General features: G+C 41.6%; 1 protein-coding gene across 7 annotated transcripts in view; it reads right to left on the bottom strand.

Moving 5' to 3' along the window:
• The window catches only part of LOC106588837 (adhesion G protein-coupled receptor B2), a 499,757-nt gene extending 486,305 nt beyond the window's left edge, over positions 1 to 13,452 (bottom strand). For 4 of the 7 annotated variants that reach the window (XM_045709852.2, XM_045709853.2, XM_045709855.2 and 1 more), the window contains exon 1: positions 12,708 to 13,451. The gene's annotated coding sequence lies outside the window, so the exon portion shown is untranslated. Of the gene's footprint in view, positions 1 to 12,707 lie in introns of all 7 variants that reach the window. The other 3 variants (XM_045709854.2, XM_045709859.2, XM_082970202.1) reach the window with 2 other exon arrangements.
• Positions 13,453 to 14,703: the final 1,251 nt, after the last annotated feature.

Below are 14,703 nucleotides of genomic sequence, written 5' to 3'. Positions count from 1 at the left end.
TTCTTTTTAAGAGTTCCTCAGTGGCGAGTGGCACTTGAAATCAGAGCAACTAGTGGTAGGGAGAGGTAAATAACCCTAGGGAATGGGACATCACTACATCAGCCGCTCACATCTGAAGCCGCCAACAGATAGCCTACCATGCAATTCATTGACAACATTGCCTGTGCTGGCGGAAGTAATAGATTTCCTTATATTTCTCATGCAACAAATACGTATTTTCCATATGAACAAATGAGAACAGCAAAACAACTATGTGATCATAATGTACCAATCCTCTGGCTGTGGTTCAATGTGGAGTAGTATGCTACTGAAGCAGGACTTTCATTCCATAATACACTAGCAGTTTGACAGTTTATGCAAAATAATTAACCAGTGGAAGCATTGTAGAACAATTGAAATGGCTTATCTGGACTAATATTTTTACCAAACGTTTTAGGGTTCATACTTCCATACACAGATCAGCTACATAGCTACAAATCCATAGAAAAACAAGTCATTTTATCCTGCACCACATCTCTTAGAAAAAATCATTCCAAAATGGTTCTTCGGCTGTGCCCATACGATTACCATTTTTGGTTCAAGGTAGAACCCTTTTTGGTTCCAAGTAGAACTCTTTTGGGTTCCATGTAGAACCCTTTGAAATCAAAAGGGTTCTACTTGGAACCAAAATAGGGTCCTTTAACCTATGGGGACAGCCAAAGAACCCTGTTAGGTTCTAGATGGCACCTTTTTTTCTGAGAGTGTACCACTACAAAATAATCAAGAAAATTGTTTGCTATGTTACTTCAGCTGCATTGCATGAAAATATATGCATTAATGTTACTACAATAAAGAACAATGACAAGGCAATTTCCGCAACAACTAAGAGTGTGGAAGCACAAGGCTCAACTTCTCCGATGTTTTGGTTCCCTGGCTACCAAGCAGTACACAGTGTGAAGTGAATCCGTGCACACGCGCAGATACTGTGCGTGACTGTGTGATAGCGAAGTGTTGCATCTCGCTCATCTCAATATCTCCTGCGCTGCTCTTGGCTACGTCATTTCGCTGAGTCTACCTTTAACTAGATTCTGTACATCCACTGGGTTTCACAAGATGACTGCCTAGTTTGCTGGTTCAGGAGTCCCTAAAACATTAAAGAACACAAATTACAATTCATGCAAATGTCAAATGCCCATACAGCATGCTAAATGTATAGCCAGCTGGCTGTTAGCTATTCAGCTAGCTTGTTAAATAGCGAATTTCACAAATCAACTTCATGACAAAAAAAATATACATACCGTAAATTCCGGACTATAAACCGCAACTTTTTTCCCACGCTTTGAACGTCGCGGCTTAAACAATGACGCGGCTAATATATGGATTTTTCCCGCTTTCAATTTTTTTCTCTCCAAAAAAACACATTCTGTGACGTGCTCAGTTTTTTGGCGGCATGAAGCTTTCATTAGACCAATGAAATTGCCGAACGGGTTAAGATCAAACATCTTTTTTGTTTACTGTTTAGATTAAATCGAGCGCTCTCAAACTTCCCATCATTCTGATTACGGGAGTCATTTTGTCACCCTGATTCCTGGGGGTACAACAAAGTATTTGCAGCCACTCGACATCAGTGTAAATCGTGCATTTAAGGTGGCGCTCCGTGTTCAGCGGGAGGCTTGGATGACAAGTGGGGAGAAATCCTTCACTAAAACGGGCCGCATGCGAAGAGCAACTTATGGTCAAGTCTGCCAGTGGGTCCTGACAACGTGGAGCATTGTCAAAAAATCCACTATCATCAACGGGTTTCGAAAGGCTGGACTGCTGCATGTTGAAGAGGGCTCAGCGGGGGATTTGCCTCCGGATGAAAGTGACGAGAGCGACAATGAAAACGATCCAATATCGGATGAAGCAATTCTGAGGCTATTCAACTCCGACACCAAAGGAGATGGTTTTAGTGCACAGGAGAAGGAAGATGGTGACCAATGACTTTCTTGGTAGGCTACTGTTTACTGCTAATTATTTATTTTTGTTACAAGCCGTGTTTCGTTAAAGCCTAATTATTTTTGTTACAAGCCGTGTTTCGTTAAAGCCTATTTATTTTTGTTACAAGCCGTGTTTCGTTAAAGCCTGTGTAAAGTTCATTTGTTTCAATGTACCGGTAGGCACCTGTGGCTTATAGACATGTGCGGCTTATTTATGTTCAAAATAATACTTTTTTTAAATTTCAGTGGGTGCGGCTTATATTCAGGTGCGCTTAATAGTCCGGAAATTACGGTAATCGTTTGTCTCTTCATTAACTAACACTTTCCTTTCAAATGCACATTTTTGGGTTGATTCATTATGAAGTTATAATTACCTACATTTGCTGCCATCCTAGTATTTTAGGCAGCCATCTTTCCTGAAGCAATGTTGAGCCTTGGGTGAAGTTGGGTCGCAGAGCATAATAGGAGTTTAGAGTTTTGGGTAAGTCAGCAAGTGGATTAACTTTGTTTGGAGTGTTGACAACGCACTAAGCCTCGCTCAAAGTTGAATGGGGGGGTTAAGGAAGATTGAGGGGTGAAGGACTAAGGGATGGGGAGATGGAGGAAAAGAACAGAGTGAAGGATGGGTGGAAGGAGCCAGGAGATGGATAGAGGAGGGGGGTGATGGTGGAACAGTGGCCTGGCCAGGGTGCACTGATCCAGGGAAGACCAAGCTGTTGCCTGGCCACTGGACCATATGCACCACACACACACACACACACACACACACACACACACACACACACACACACACACACACACACACACACACACACACACACACACACACACACACACACACGTAGTAGTGAAGGAGGGCCAACAGCTTTCTTCTCTGGACACCAAGGCACACGAACAGCACGTCAATCCCTCATACAAGACAGAGGATATAATATTCCAGTCTCCCTATTTACCACACAGATGGCATGCAGGCCTAATGCTGTTTTGAATAGAATAAATGAGGTTGAGGCAAGTCTTGTGTTACGTTATATTATTCAACGGATGTGCTAAAAAACAAACGGAAATAGTTTTTAGGCAGTGCGTATGTGGAGGAACACAAGAAGAGGCACTTTCAACAGATGGGAGAAGGAGAGCGAGCGCTCTGAGGCTCCTCACATTGCCGCCACCGCGTCCCGTTGCGTCGGTAACGGCAAGCAACGTACCTTGGGACCAGCACCGTCATGCCGTCGTTTTGGGAAAAATTGTAGTGAGACAAAAAAAAGTTGCAAAAAATCAACTGCTGAAGCAGGCATTTATTTAACTGCTGTCAAGGCAAGTCTACAGCGGGCGCCAAAGCAAAGTCCTATAACACCTCCCAAGATGCAATGGTTTACAGTAGCCTACCACAGAAGTCTGGTGGGGGAGGTTGGCTCATAATAACGGCTGAAATCACAGGATGTTGGTGTCATCTTAATTAGGGAGAATGGGCTCGTGATAATAACTGGAATAGGTGGAATGATAAAATGGTTTCCATGTGTTTGATGCCATTCCATTTACTCTGTTCCGGACATTATTGTGAGCCATTCTCCACTCTGCAGCCTCCATTGGCTGAAATGGAGTAAATGGAATGGCATCAAACACATGGTAACCATGTGTGTGATGTGTTTGACACCATTCCATTGACTCCGTTCCAACCATTACTATGAGCAGTCATTACTATAGTGGTCTAGTGTAGTCTACTGTGCTGGCGATTCATGAAATCATTCAGTCTAAAAATGACACCCCATACTCCACATCAGTATTCATGTTATATGAAGGAATACCCCTCGACCACGCCATAAATTGGGGAAAACAAATATTCTTTCCTATTGTCCCAACTTTGTTGTTGATTTTTTGTTATACAGAAATGTCAAAACCAGCTGAAAAGCTGCTGTGATGTTCAATGTAACCAGGTCAAAAATCTCGACCTACGATTCGCAATGCTCCCACGTAGGGAAATAGAGCCTGCGAGAAGATCCCTGTGGCTGAAGTGCAGGCTATTCGGTTTGAAAAAGTTGGAAATTGTGGGAACCCAGTGTCCAAGTAGGAAACACATAGCTATGTGTGTGGAAAACATTAATCACAGGTAAGACAATTAACTTGTTTTGTAAAGTCTGTTTGTAACTGCACTCACTAATTGTAACTTTATAGTCCATTTGTTTGTGTTGTTGGTCTTGGCTAGCTTAATGTTCCGGTTGGTAACTAGCCAACACTCACTTACGTGGCTGTTAGCGCCATCATGAAAAGGGGCTTGAGGGAAGCCCTACGTTATTATGTATTTTGAAGTAGTGAGAATGTTTGGGAGCAGACATGTTGAAGTAATCTTTAGACATGTTGCACTTTTCTTAAATGTAGTTTTGTAATTGACTACAACAAGCAGACAACAAGAAATCTGCATTTAAAAATGGTAAAGTTTTTACTATGAGCCAATTGTGTAACCAGCGTTCTATTTCATACTGACTGGGACTATTGGACCGAAGGAATGACACATCCTTCGTTAGCATTCCACAAGAGAATACACTAAACGTGACTTATGCTTGATCTGGCAATGCGGTGAGGAGGCCCCATACGGCGATGCCTTGCTCCTCCCAAATGCTGCAACAATGCAGAGGGGTCCACATAGCTCTGTATATCTCCGCATTGACATAATAGACATCATAGCTTGACGGTAGGTGGGGGTGGTACATCCGTTATAAACTTCCTTGACAACTTCCTTTAAAACAAACACGGAGAACTTTTACAAAAGGCTATGAGAACAAGTTTGTAAATACATACCTTTATGATACCTCGTGTAGGGATTTCTAAGACACAAAAATGTGTTTGAACTCCTGGAAAGAGATCGGGGGGTAATGGGGATAGATGCAGTAAAGAGGTCAATAGAACGCAGACCTTGGGGGACGCTGAGTTGGTGCACATTCAACAAATCTGATCTAACAAAGTGGATATTCCTTAGTCTGTCATGATTGATGTATTGTAACAGGCCCACAATGTGGTGACTACTGTCCGATTTGGATATATTTTGCTGCATAACATTTAGAAGTTGTCCCTTTTCAGGTTTAGAAAAAGTGACTGCTAAATGCTAACTATTGTTGGTATAAGATGGTAGCATAGCAAGCATACAGGTGGTAGTCAAAGTCATGTTTAACTGTAATGCAGTTGATTGATGAAAATGGCATGAACATATATGGGTTTGACATCCATACAAGATTTACAATCCAATTTTTTTATTCAAAATAGTGTGAAATACACATGTAAATATGTAAATGAAGGCTTATTTTGCTGGGGGGTAATTAGGCAATTTGTGATCTTTCCCCCACGGCCTCTTTCCCCCACGCATTTCCATGGCATTTCCATTGCGTAAGTCGAGTTCCATTGACCTCTGTACCGTATCTATGGAAGGGGAAGCTTGCCACAAGAAGTGGAGGCAGTTGCGGGACAAGCTCGTAAAGCAAAAACAAATATGACATGCAGGTGGGAAAACGGTGCTGCTTTTTTACTTTGTGAAATTTTGGCAGAGCTCCTATGTCAAGAACCGGGAAACCAACTCCAACATTTCAAAAGAGTTAAGGTCTTGTCTTTTCTTTTAGCCCTGAATCACTGCAAGTTGTGCGTTTCTAACTTGTGCAAACTTATTTATTGGATGTATATGACACACTCCGCTCTGCTCTGCTCCCAGAAGCGCAAGAAGTATGAATGCTCTGACGTCTGCAGAAGCCGCAGTTCTGTAAATACTATATGCTGTACGGCCACTGCAGACTTGTCTGGGTACCAGTCTTTTTAGCTAACATTCCACTCCTTGCCATTCCTGTCATTTGCCAAAGCGACTGGCCTTTCAGGAATCTCAACATTCAATATGCAGCCGGATTTACAACGCAGTTGCTTATTGGTAGTTGAAAGCAACATTCATATTTTCTGTGAGAACATTATGGAACGTAGGGTGCGTGCAAATTTGGCAAGATATATAATTAGAATTTTGAGAGCAACAATAAACAATGCTCACAACATGTTGACACAATTACAATCTTTATAGAATAGAAATCTAATTTCATCAAGTTTCCAGCAGTAAATGAAACAGAATGTGAATTCTCTCCTCCCTCTCTCCCCGGTTTTAGCTTGTGGCTATCACTGTCTAACTGGCTAGATTTAGGATATTTACTAGCCCATTTCAGTGACAAAATTGGCTATGATATTGACATATGGCAATATACAAACAAAAGCTAGCTCACTTATTTTGCCAGCAAGAAAAATAAATCCACAAATTCATTCAGAAATGGAGGAAGAGGATAGCTAGCTATAGCAAGGTAACGTTATCTTCTGTCTCTTCAACAAGACCACATTAATCATCAGATCCAAAAATAAACTTTCCTATTGACCAAAATCTACAATCCACCATTTCAAAGCAAGCATTGCTCCTGAGCTTCTCCAGAATGTCACCCAATCCACAATTAGATTTCAGTTTAGCCCATACTCGGCAGACTGTATAGAAAACTCCCCCAGAGCCACAGAATGATCGAATAACCGCAACGCAGAGCCCCCACAAACACCTTGAAAACAAGGTTTTCCCATAGGCTTGTACCATCTATGACACCATCAGCAGTTAGCTACTAACAGCTGGCAGACATGAGTACATTTGGTTAGTTTTCTCAGTGTTATTTAGATGTAAGACGTGAGCTTAATATGGTAGCTATCTCTTTCACTTTTTACCTGTTTACTTCCATGCCAGTGATAATGCTTGCGGTCTCCAATGGTGCTGCTGGTTGTTTGAGATGTTTTACAAGACATGTTAATGATTTGGCCAGCATTCACTTTGAGAATCATCTTCTTGCTGAAGCCCTCCTTCCATTGTTGACAGCCGTGGAAGTTCTCAGGGATGAAATGTGCTGCACAGATTGACGAGTAGACGCCCAATTCGCCCGCCTCATTTTCACAAATTTATCGCACTTTTTATATGTTTTTCATACACCGTGTGACGCTGACCACAGGGCGTTATGGGATTGTTTCCGAAGTTAGAGCTGATTTGGAGAGAACCTCAAACTCAACCTTTAAGAACAACATTACAATATCATAACAATTGATTTAGAAAAACGTAATTTGGGAGTGTTATTATTATGTGTTTCTGGCATTGAGAAATAAGTGCTACACTGCCTTTTAGAGATGGAGTCCAGAGATGGAGTCCAGACAGGCTACTTTAATAAACTTTATGAATGGACATTCGTTTTTACAAACTGCCCCTTGTAATTCTTAATTTTTTCCCCAATTAATTAGCTATGTATACATCCAATGGATGCCAAATATTCATGTGAATATTCAAAAATCTGCATAAAGAAACTTACTTTCACTTTTACTTGAGTCATTTTCTATTAGAATACCTTTACTTTCTTTCAAGTATGACAATTAGGTACTTTTCCACCACTGTTGAAAAGAAGCATCAAGCTCATCACCATGCATAATTTATTTAATCTGTAGCCTAACAAACTGCATGATTTCCCAAGTCATATCATCGTGTGACTCCAAGTTTACTTCGATATGATGTTTATTATATCAATATTTGAGCATGAAGGCGTTTCCACTGCCATTTCTCGCATAATTAATTTTAGCTACACAAAAGGATCCCACCATGTAGAATTAACAAATTATCTGTCACCATTTATAAAATTGTAAAATTGTATTGAAACTTTCATTCCATCAGATTTGTTTTTTAAAAGGTATGACTTTACTTGCATAAAAACTGTGGATGGAAATGTGGTTAATGGCACAAAACTTGTGTCAAACAAAACATTTTTTGTCTCTAAGCAGGTTTCCATCCAACCTTTTTATGCGAGTAAAGTACGTTGGATAAAAAATGTCACGAGAAGCCTGATGGAAACAGCAAAGTTGTCGTTAACCTTTCAAAATGTCAACAAAATAAAATATGCAAGACAAGGTGGGGTCTTTTGGTGTTGGTAAAATGTATTATGTAAGAAATGCTGGTGGTAACGCCTTTATGCGCAAATATTGATACAGTGTATAATAACCATCATATCGAAGTAAACTTGGAGTCATGCAATGATAGGTTGTGTGGTCCTCCCACTCCCACTACAACTCTGGAAAGCATGCAGTTTATTCAGTGCAGAATGTAATGTGAAAAAGTCGATTTTCATCCCAGGCCTGATATTCTAAGAGTTGATTCTGGTTTGGCTGGCCCTGGCTTATGGTTTGTACAACATTATAACCTATGTTTGAGACCAAAGCGTTGCAGTGGCTGTGTGAGAAGAGTGCCTGTATCTCTCACAGAACTAGAATGACATTCACTTTCTATGATCTCTTCCTCTCTCTGCTGTGATAGATATGAGCCTGCAACTCTCATCTCTCCAGTGTTGCACTTCATCAATTATTTCCTTATAGATTCATAGCCACGCTAAGGGTTCTGTAGGATCTGCAGCACCCCTGATAAATTGAAATAAATTTGCCAAAGTTATAGAATTACTGTTGTCTATTCAGAAAGAAAGGAATACTTCAGAATAGCCTACTACACCATGAGCATGACTATTATTTAGCCACAGAGGAATAATAGCTTCTTTTAAAAATTGCCCAGCTGTGGATTGTGTGTAACACAATAACAAGGCATTGACTACAGTCTGGACTGACAGGCAAATCTGTCAGTGAACAGCATTCAGACAAAACAGGCCTTTCAAATATTTCAAATACAATCGCGGAAAAGCTACAAGCTCTCAAAGTCTCACATAAGAATTAGACGTTCATCCATGTTTCTCAAATTTCACATTTTGAAGTTGTTCCAAATGTGTTTAAGGTTAAGTTTAGGCACTAACTCTGAATAGTTCAGGTAAGGGTAAGGTTTGGGATAGGCTTAAAACAAAAATATCAAAACCACTTTATTTTACTGTAACCTTTGGAATCAGATGCACCATCCACAACACCCTAGCTAAACTGAAACCTACTTGAAGGTAAAAGTGCTCACTGTTGCCCCTAGTGGCCAGTTACCCGTCATCTCCTGACCTCAGACATGGATGGATGTCGAATACTGACTTGTATCAAGGGTGACCTGCCTGGGGAAAACACAGGTTGGAAATCAAATGACTGAAAAGAGCTGAAAAGAGAATACTCTAATCTGTCTGCTGTAGGCTACCAAATATTTTATCAACTTCCAAATATTGTTTTCCAAAAGTAAAACAAGAGAGAGGGAAAATGCATGAGCCATCACCTAGTGATTAAGCTGCACAACAATGGGTGAGTCAGTGAAACTGGAAATCATTTTTTAGGACTATAATTTCCTCCTCATATTGTAGCCTACAATATGTCTCCACACAAGGTTGTTTTTATTGATCTCACATTCTCAGGTTGTCAGTGTCAATGTAGCCTGTCATTTCGGTCATTTCTGCGGTGTTAAAACAGATTCTGCCAAAGTCTCCAGTCATGTAAAATTATGTAGAATTGCAGGAAATGCGTTTATAAAAGTCCACATTTTTCCCTGACCGTAGGCTACAAAAAGCAAATTCTGTAAGTGCCTCTACTCTACTGCTCTGTCACTATGCAAATGCTATGATATGCATGCAATGCTTTATTGTAAAGGTTATTTATTTTTTCTCATGCGTTCTGGTACCTCAGAGCTCCCCAGGTGACCCCCCCCCTCTCCCACTCACTTTTTGTTCCACCATCTCCCGATTTACAAATTAAGCACTGACTTTATTAGCCTACAGATAAACGAAGTTATGATGAACTTCACAGGTTGGTGAAAGTGCACGGTGATGAGCTTGATGCTCCTTTCTAATAAATATTGAGGGTCTTACTCTGGTGACATGATGATTGATGCTTGGCTGCCATTTGTCAAATAAAAATAATCAATCTTGTGTCCATAATAATCTCATCGTGTAGGGGCTGTATCTGCGAGCTGTCGGATAGAACACACATGCCAAGACTGAGTGGGCACATTCGCTATAGCTTAAAAGGCAAAAAATTATTGTGACAAAACCATCAATGGAGTTGAAAATGCGATGGAAACCTAAATAACGTGTATTTCTAATTCAGTACATGGGAATTTAACCGCAAAAGTGTTTTTATGTGCAGATTCTCATGCACAGGCTTTTTTCAGCAACAAGTCCATTTCATTGAAACATCTCTGGTGGGAATGTGCGCATATTGTTTTTATGCAGATTTTAGAATATTCCCATGAAAATCTGTCGCCAATTGGCGTCGCGGGGACCATACCTGCGGGACAGGTACAGGATGGCGACAACAACTGCCAGAGTTACACCAGGAACGTACAATCCCTCCATCAGTGCTCAGACTGTCTGCAATAGGCTGAGAGAGGCTGGACTGAAGGCTTGTAGGCCTGTTGTAAGGCAGGTCCTCACCAGACATCACCGGCAACAACGTCGCCTATGGTCACAAACCCACCATCGCTGGACAAGATAGGACTGGCAAAATGTGCTCTTCACTGACGAGTCGCGTTTTTGTCTCACCAGGGGTGATGGTTGGATTCACGTTTATCGTCGAAGTAATGAGCGTTACACCGAGGCCTGTACTCTGGAGCGGGATCGATTTGGAGGTGGAGGGTCAGTCATGATCTGGGGCGGTGTGTCACAGCATCATCTGGCTGAGCTTGTTGTCATTGCAGGCAATCTCAACGCTGTGCGTTACAGGGAAGACATCCTCCTCCCTCATCCTGGCATGACAATGCCACCAGCCATACTGCTCGTTCTGTGCGTGATTTCCTGCAAGACAGGAATGTCAGTGTTCTGCCATGGCCAGCGAAGAACCCGCATCTCAATCCAATTGAGCACATCTGGGACTTGTTGGATCAGAGGGTGAGGGCTATGGCCAGTCCCCCCAGAAATGTCCGGGAACTTGGAGGTGCCTTGGTGGAAGAGTGGGGTAACATCTCACAGCAAGAACTGGAAAATCTGGTGCAGTCCATGAGGAGGAGATGCACTGTACTTAATGCAGCTGGTGGCCACACCAGATACTGACTGTTACTTATGATTTTGACCCCCCTTTGTTCAGGGACATGTTATTCCATTTATGTTAGTCACATGTCTGTGGAACTTGCTCAGTGTATGTCTCAGTTGTTGAATCTTATGATCATACAAATATTTACCCATGTTAAGTTTGCTGAAAACAAAAGCAGTTGACAGTGAGAGGACGTTTCTTTTTTTGCTGTGTTTAGTTTCTGGCTTGCATAGCACAGGTGGTGGTCGCCTAAATTCACTGTAGTAGGCTAGGCCTAATATATAGTCTACCATACGAATGGTGGATTAAATAGCCCAGCCTAGGAATTAATTTATAATTTACATATCTCTGTCTTCACTGTTCCCTTCTTGCGCAATTCGTGCATCTCGCTGGCATCTCCACTAGCCTCTCTCTCTCTCTCTCTTCCATCTCTCTATTGCTCTTATAGCTCTTGACCCAGTAGCCTAGCTCAATGCGTGTCCCAGAAGCAGCCATATCGTTTCGTCACTTATTTTGAGCAATTCAAAAATATAAAATAGAATAGGCAATAGCGTTCACACAGTGAACTGGCGGGGAAGTTTGAATGGCAAGAGCTTCTCTGGTGTGATGTGACCACATTGGCTGGTGGTAAAAATGCAATGAAGGCGAATCTTCTGTTCTCCTCGCACCCAATGTTTGTGTTTACAATAAAATGTAATACGTTAGAATGCACAATGTTATGAATTTTTCAATCAAATGCATGAATTAAGTTAGAACGTTTTCCTATACGTCTAATTTGCATAAACATCGCGATTGGATGATGGCTGTGAGGGTTTTCGAATCAGGATCAAATCCTCTGATCTCATTATTGATAGAATGTTCATATTTGAAGACTGCCGAAAGGCCAGTCTCTTTGGCAGATGACAGGAGTGGCAAGGAGTGAATGTAATAGCTGAACCGAGATGGAAACCAGGCTCCAGATTGACCATAAATCGGCTTTTCAAACACACACACACATGCATGCGCGCACATGCATGCGCAAGCACTCACACCTTACACTTGGAAGAGAGGGGGATAGCAACGGCCTAACAATAGGTCTACAACATATCCTTATTTCTAGATGAGACATGTGTCTATCGAACACACATTGGTGTGAATGCAGTGTGAAAAGACACACAACCCCAGTGTCGAGGGGAAGGCTTGCGGTGATTCCAACCCATCTCTAAAGAAATAGGATCCCGTGCCTACACCACTCGCGTTGAAGAGAGCGAATATGTGCGTTTTCGACACTGCGCAAAGTTACAGGTCTGACTGAATAGGTTGAGACAAATGTCAAAAGCACACCACTCTCACCAAAACCAGGATTAGAGAGACCAGTACCACATGTGTTGGGCCAAAGCTAAACGAAGGGCGTCTGTTGCGTATTATGTCAGGGTCTTCTGCTGTTTAAACAATCTGTGATTTTCCGTGACCGGTACTCCGGTTCAGGTTCACAGAACAGGAGTCGTTAGCGACATTCCCGCGGCTGACGCAGATGCACCCGCTGAATAGAAGGTCGCATGTCAACGTTGGGCTAATTCTACCATGCTACGGATTAAAACTTGTGTATTCACCACAAAATACATCATTCACACAGATGTATCAAGGGCTTTTCTACGAGGGATACTTACAAAACCATGTCAATAGGTTATGCACGCTTACTGCCAAGCTCCCATATACTGCATATCGTTTATAAAACACACACAATCGGCACATATTACGTTCACCTTTAATCAGAAATAAGGAAGTTGTGATATGGATTCTTACCAGATTGCTGTTAGCAGTAGTTATTCGATGTAACGGATATTTCCCGATCGGTTTCGTTGATGCAAATTAAGTTTTCCATCCATGGCACGTCTCAGTTGGGGAGATAGAATATCATTCACATGAGCGACGCGGAATCTTCTCTCCACAAATCTTCACGAGTCAATCCAGTTCTCCTCCAAAACCGATGAAAAGTAAAAACCGAAATGGTTAAAAAAAAAAAGGCAAATATGACATTAAATCATAAAACACCATAAATCAAACGAAAATTTGCAAACGGAAAAAATACACAAAAAACACAATCCCAACGAAAAAGGGGGACAAAATGCCGTAGAAAAAGAGCGGTCCAGTTTTGTTCATAAACTGTCGAAGTGCTCTTTGATAAATCCACTCCGTATCTCCATGGTCTCATGCAGACACATTGTATTCCAAACGGAGCAGAGAATGCGCTCACGAGCCGCAGCAGCAGCAGAACCGGATAACGCGTTTTTTTCTTCTTCTAGTGCCCAATATTGCGAGTCCTCCTCCTCTTACAGTAGCTCTTTTTCCGAAGCTGAAAACCACACTGACAACGCGTAAAACCACCTCTCCTTATCTCTCCCACTACCCCGCTCCTTTATTCGCTTTGGCTGAGTGTGAATGGGTCTGTCTCTCGACTAGGTCTATTCTGCTCTGGCATCCGCGATATCCACAGGCAGCGGCTCACAGTAGGGCATCTGGTTCACCGCAGTCGCTTCAGCAGCGGAGAACGGAGATGCGCGGTCCCGTCTCTCTGTCGCTCTTTTTTTTCTTCTCTCTCTCGATGGGGTCCAGTCTGGCGCGCATCCTGTTGCCGACGTCACCCCGGCGTAGATTCCAAACACAGCACAAGAAAAAAGTTTAATCTCCGTAGTCTACTACTAACTGATTTTCAGGTAAAAATAACATAGCCTACTATTTATATCATCATCCCCTTTAGTTCTGTTTTTTATATGATGTGTTATAGCCTTCTCTTCAAACTACAACACATCTAAAATGTACTATCCCACCTGCACTCATCTCTATGCCTCATTGACTAAATATTGCAGATCATTCCTTTTATAAATGCATATTGACCATTTGCAATGGGTCAACAAACAAGACTAAATGAGATTCCGTTTCCGATTACCAACTGTGCAAAAACTGTTTGAATCAACGTTTTCCCACGGTTTTCCACGTGTTTAAACCAAATAGTTAAATGTGATGACATTGAATCAACGTGGAAAACTGATTGGATTTGATTAGTTGACAATTTAAAGCAGTGGCGGTTCTAGCTTGTATGGCTCCCTGGGCGAGCCCCCCCCCCCCCCCCAACACACAAAAAACACCATTCTGCACTAACTGACATTTTTCTTCAGACATTTGGAACAACACAAATAAATAATTATAACATTTAAAACTATATAAATATACAAATATATACAAAAATAAGACTCGTAAATAAAAAATAAAAAAAAGTAACAAAGACAATTAGAAACAAATTTGTGTTGATTTGGCACTCAAGCATCAATACATTACCCCTACCCCAACACTGTCTTCCAAGAGTCAAGACTAAATCAATTCACCTTGGTGGTGTGCAGACTGGTTTTATATTATTCTTAACGATTTCACACAAACCAGAAAAAAATGCAACAGTATGTCTGTGAAGATATATATTCACATTATTATGAATGAATTGGGGTTATTTGGTAGCATTTCATGGTGTGACTGATTTTACTAATTGCATTAGTATTGTACAAAGTTAGAGGTGAGCTATTTGATAGATGCTCCCCCGACCTCGGGCTTACAGTGGGGAGACCTGAGGTCAACCTAATCCCTTCCCCATCTCGTACTTCTGAGTGGGAGACCTTCCCAGGCAGTAGCCTGCCAAGCTCACAAACTATAAGCAGGGTGCCCACTCCGATAAGGTTAATTGACCCACAGTCCCACACGGTGACATGATATCATTGACGTGACATGCAAATGAGTGCTAGAAAACCGA

Source organism: Salmo salar, chromosome 27 (genome assembly GCF_965601325.2).
Source record: "Salmo salar chromosome 27, fSalSal1, whole genome shotgun sequence".
Lineage (NCBI taxonomy): Eukaryota > Metazoa > Chordata > Actinopteri > Salmoniformes > Salmonidae > Salmo > Salmo salar.
This window is presented reverse-complemented; position numbering and strand designations above follow the sequence as displayed.